Source organism: Cucurbita maxima, unplaced genomic scaffold (assembly GCF_002738345.1).
Source record: "Cucurbita maxima cultivar Rimu unplaced genomic scaffold, Cmax_1.0 Cma_Scf00112, whole genome shotgun sequence".
NCBI lineage: Eukaryota > Viridiplantae > Streptophyta > Magnoliopsida > Cucurbitales > Cucurbitaceae > Cucurbita > Cucurbita maxima.
Window position 1 is genome coordinate 235,874 of NW_019272128.1, and position 6,133 is coordinate 242,006.

A 6,133-nucleotide genomic window follows, 5' to 3' on the forward strand; every position below is an offset into this window, starting at 1 on the left:
GACGGAAGGAAGAAGTTTCAAGAAGACACAAGGAGTGGAGATCAGGACAAGTTTTAGACTACGTTGCTTAGAGCATATGAAACCTTGAGCATAGGTATTCAAACTATGTTGCTTGTAACGTATGAAACCTTGAATATAGGTTATCAGACTGCATCGCTTTGAACATGAGAAGTCTTGGATAGATTTCAGACTATATCACTTGGAATGTGTGAAGCCTTGAGCATAGGTTTTCAAACTATGCTGCTAAGAACATTTGAAACCATAGATGCAGTTTTTACACTACACTGCTTGAAATGTCAGAAGCCTTGGATATTCGTTTCAGACTGTATCACAAGGAATGCATGAAACCCTGGATGCAAGTTCAAACTCCATCACTTGAAATGTAGGAAACCTTGTACATAGGTTACGACTGTCTCACTTTGAACACATGAAGTCTTAGATACATGTTCTCAAGTTTAAGTCTACTACCATAAATCCTGAAGGGAAGGTTGTAGAGAATAGAACGAGAAGCAAGAGCAAGAACAAGAACTAAGAACAAAGAACAATAACCATGAACAAAACTAATGATAAGGACAAGGACAAGAACTATACATCATATATTTAATATTTCATATATCAAATTAAATAAATATAATTTTTCTCATCTATCTTTAATATATATAATATATTAAATTTCAATTTGAACCCTTAGAATATACTTTTCATTTAAAATATCTAAAAATATTATATTAATTTGTACCCTTCAAATTATAATATATTTTCTCCACAAATATTTAATTTGTTGGATATATTAAATATTTATGGGAACACTTCTCATTTTTGTTTCAACTAAATTGAACTTTTTAGTTTTAGTATGGGGATCTTATGGACCAATAGATTATAAGATTTAATAGTTAAGTAATTAAACACTTTTCAATTTTCATTCAATAACGGTAGGTCACTCCACCATAAACTTAAAGCTGCATATGCACTATAGGATAACTTATATCCATTGATATAATCATTACAAGCAAGTTTTTCGGTCACGAGTTGTTTGTAATTATAGCTATGTCAAAACCCCATTTTACTCCTATGATTATATCTCTAATGAACAATTTTTTTATGATCTAATAATAAACAAAGTTCGTCTCGGTCAAGTGAGAGTATATGTCCCCATTGTTTGTGTCTCGAAATTAGAACTTAAGGAAACTACTCAGCTATGTACCCTATATAGGAAGAAGGAAATTTTCTCTTTGAAATTATATTCCAAGCTCTTTATTTGGTCAAGTTCCTAAAATTGCAGGCATATTGATTCAACTACAAAAGTCATTCTGGCCTATGCACATCAAAGGACAAACCCTAGCAGATAGGAGTTCATAACTCACTCAGAGTTAATATTGAGTCACATATGGTCATGTTGTGAAATATTAATCTTCTTCTTTAATGAACTATTAAAAGATATTAAATATTTCATGATCAATTCTTATAGTCAAAAATGTTATCTTGACCATAATATTTGGATTTTGGAGGAATGATCCTTCTACGGTATGAATTGGTTAGCAAAGAACAATGAAATTAAGAGAGAAAGTGCAAGCGTTGAACATAAACTCATATGGTTGAAATGGGAGAGGAAAAGAGATGTGTATGAACACATTTGTGCTTCATTTGTTTCACTTTTTATAGTTGAAAAAGAGTGTAATGGAAGATAACAGTTGATCCGTAATAACCAAAAAATAAATAAATAAATAAACCAACCCATTTGTTTGTATTTCTAATTCTTTCTTTCTTTATTCCTTTTTTGTAACATATGATTTTGGGAGAAGAGTTTGTTGAGTATTTTAGGGCAGTAGTTGTGTGAGGGTTTGGGGAGGGAACGGATTAGTTATTATTAATTAATTCTTTGTTACTGTGGTTAAATTCTTTCTAATAAAAATAGAATCATGATTCATAACGGCGTTAGTTTTTAAATTGAAAAATATATGCTTGAAACCTAGTCTCCGTTATTGCTCTCTAAAATTTTGAATTAAAAAAAGTAAAAGTATAATATGGAAATTAATTTTCTATTATGGTCGTTCGGGTCCTTCACCTAGTCTAATTTTCATAATATCTCATGACCTAGCTCAACGGTAGTAGTTGGGGTTCGGTTCAACGCTTTTAAGGGTTGGTTCGGCCTGTTCGTGATCCTCGGGAACGGTTCAAGTTATTTTTAATTTTAATGTACTAATTTAGTTAATTGCTTGCTTTAAAATGCCAAGACCAATCCCCTTTAGTGTGTTTAATTAATTATGTATTGTGCATGTATGTTTTAACTAAATAGAAAATGTATATGCATAAAGTATGCCATATAGATTTAAAATCCCACCCTAGGCTAAGCATGTTTCATGCATTACAAGTATGTTATAAGTGTTACAATGTGTAGTATGCATGTTTAGGGTTCCACGAGGGACAGATATAAATTGTTATATTATTGCATGGAATGGATGATTATATAATTGTTATATAAAGCATGTTAGATGCATGCTATAGGTTATTTTCAACGTCATAAAACGAGATAGACGTTAAAATATATAACAAAGATAAATGCATGCTCACTTAAGGTTAACAACCAAGCACGATCGATTTTAATAGTTAAAATAGGTCGATATCTTGTAAAACTGCGGTTACAAGAAGGCTCACCTGGCACGATCTTGTCTAAGGCTGGAGGTACTTAAGTTGACGGTTTATGGAACACCTGTTACCTGGAGATCGAGCCAGTACTTGAGCTTAGTTAGCCCAGTTTTATGAGCATGGTGAGTGATGTAAGGATTTTTTTTGTTTAAAATGAAAAGCCACCTAGACATCAAAGTTAAAAATCTAGTATAAATGTTATACTTGAAAAAATCACTTAGACTTAGGTTATATTTAATATGCGGGAATATACCTAAGTAATAAGTATACCCAACCGTCTAAAATACCTAGTGGGAGGAAAAATGTATATGAGATACATCGTTTTCTTTTTACGCTCTCTAAAAAATTCACACCGTGAGGTTCATGCTCGGCCTCGTGTCGCCCTGAGAGCGGCCTCCATTCGGAAGGTATTTGCATGAGTCAATAACAAGGTGAATAGAGAAAGTATTTATAGTAAGTGGAAGAAGGAAGTATATCAACACATCCTATGGTCTCCACCACTATGTTGCACCGTGAGAGTCCCATGTTCTGCCTGCATGTTGCCCCAGAGAAGCTACCCATTCGGAGGGTCGTAACATGGGAGTCGGAAGTAACGCAAACTCCAGAAACCTACAGTAATGCGAACTGCTGCCCATGTGATCAACAAGATTCCCCAACCAAAGCTCGGATTCATCTTACCATTTTAGATTTTAGAGCATTATTTTTTTAATGTAAAAACGCTGTCGTCTTTTTATACTATCGAGTCAACTCAAGTGGCAATCTATGCGTCGTTCTAGCTCAAAAATGAAGTCATGAAAGTAATGGTACTAGAACCAAAGGTTTCTCTATGATCCATCTCCAGGGACGCCTTATCGAGACCAAGTAAGACTTAGGTCAAGTATTCCTAAGGTTTTAAGTTATTGGGTGCATGATTGTAGGGTTACTATTTATGATAAGATTTCTCATAACCTTAAGACCGTGGCGATAAGTAAGTTGGGAATAAAAAAAGGTAGAAAACTCCTTACCATATTTGGAATATTTTATTATTATTTTTCTTAAAAAACTCCATAATTTTTAAAAATTTATTCATCACTTTTAGTCCTTTTTTCCTTTTTGAGCCTTTTGAAATTCACTCTGGGCCAGGAATTATTTTTTTATAAATCGCAATAGAAGTTGAATATAGACAATGACTTTTTTTTCCATGGTATATTATATTTTCAGTGGTTGAACTTTTTCTTTTTAAAAAACTATCAATTATGTAAATTTAGAGATATATATAAACGTACACACACACATATATATATAAAAAGACTCTGCCGTTGAAAATTTGAAATCATACATCACCCTTATTTACCTAAATCATTGGCCATTCAACTTGAGTATTTTGATAAATACTCCGTAAGTCACCCTGCTATTGGGGTTAGATGAAAGCACATACAATCATGGGTAGGACCTATCATATCAGTCTGTATTTCTTAGCCAGCTATCCTAAGCTGCTCTATACACTGTCTACACGTACGAGTATGGACCCACCAGTCGGCTCGCACACCTCTTGGGCCCCTTTCTTGTTAGGCGAGCATTATCTGGGAGCTGTTGATGTCGGACATCCGTTAGGAATAGCGACCTTCGTAGCATTATAATAAATATAATGGTCGTTTCCTTGTCTTGTAGTGTACACGTTCGTACTATCGTAAAAGATGAAGGGGTATCCCCCAATGCATGAACACACAATGATACCATGTGATGGTGTTAATATAACACACGTGGAAGCAATTTGGATCTTAGGCACTCTTAGAGCATCAATTATAGTAAATAACTAACATGTTCATAATTATTAAAACTCAAGGTGTTTGAGTACTAACCTTTTGTAGTTCAAATTCTTTTTTACTCACGAACCGGTTTTGAACCACCATTATTGTCTTCTCCACTATTCTCCGGCCTTAGAACGGGATTGTGGAATCCGATGAGTGACTAAACTTAGGAAGGATTTAGCATATATGAAGAGAGAGTTTGTGAGAGTTTTTCTCAAGATTTTTCCAAGGGAGCCGTTCCATGTACCTTGATCACTCTATTTATAGAGTCATATTTGTATTTTCATGCAAATGAAATCACCAAATTTTGACCCTCAAAATTTCACTCAAATGTTTGGGATTATGTGGCAAGCATGCATGCTTGAGTTAACCAATTTTTGACAATAAAAATTTCACTCAAATTTGTGGGGTTTATTTGGCAAGCATGCAAGTTTGGTTAAACCAAATTTTGACTCCTCAAAATTCCACTTAGATGGATTTTTACATGAAGTAACCTTTTGACTTTCATCATTTTAATTAAACAATTAATTTGAATAATAAATTTCAAATTAAAGTAATATTAAATCATTAATTAAACTTTTTAATTATTATTTAATATTAATTCAAATTTCGTATGAATGTCGTTTTCTATGCTTTCCATTGCGTAGGAAATTAGAATTGGTAAGAGCGACATGTGCTTCGCAAGCACTAGAGAATCTTGATAAGATTAGGACGCGATAGCATGTGTAGAATCTTGATAAGGTCCATAGATTTCTAGTGGACTAAATATGATAAGAATTAAGAATGATACTTTGAAATCTAAATAAACCTATGCAAGTTCACAACACTTAATTAGCACAAATCGAGCAAAATGAAATACAGATGGAAATCCAGAATATTGTTAACAAAATAGAAAAGAAAAATAAAAGAAAAATACAGGAAGAAAAACAAAGAAAAAGGAGATATTGTAAGCCAAACCGTTAACCGAAAAAAATAGAATAGAATAGAAAAGAAATAAAAGAAAGAAATACGATCAGAAAATTTAAGCGAAGATGTGGGAGCAAGAATTAATTAAAAGAAAAAGGGGAATTTGAAGAATTAAAATAAATACGGTTAATTTAAAAAATACATAGATGAAATTTAATAGAGTAAATGGTGAACATAATTAAAATTAATAAAAAGGGAAGTAGATGAAAAAGAGGAAATTTAATAGAGAAAAAATTAAGAATTTGGAAACATTAAAAGATAAAACTGAAGAAATATCATGTCAAGAAACACCATCAAATTCTTTTTAGTAACAATATCTTTCCTAACACAGTAATAATAGAAAATAACATATTTAATGAAAATGGAATTATATATATATAACCCTCCAAGAATATGCTCCTAGAGTCTCTAATGTTCACATGAAACCTAACACATGGACCATGGTAAAATTCAGAGAATTGAAATTGAAATTGATGTCATGGTTCATATAGGTTGACTTGAATATAAAGGACAAACTCAAACTTTCTAAATGATAAATTGATGACACCAGCCAAAGCTAATCAGGTAAGTGGCCATACTATCGGCATGATTATATTTGATATTGACACGTGCCTTGTGGTTCTGCACGTGTCATATATATTGATATGTGTGAATTGTTTATTGATCGATATGCTTATGATATGGTATTCATATGTTATAATATGTGAATTGTATGTTAATACTTATAGTAC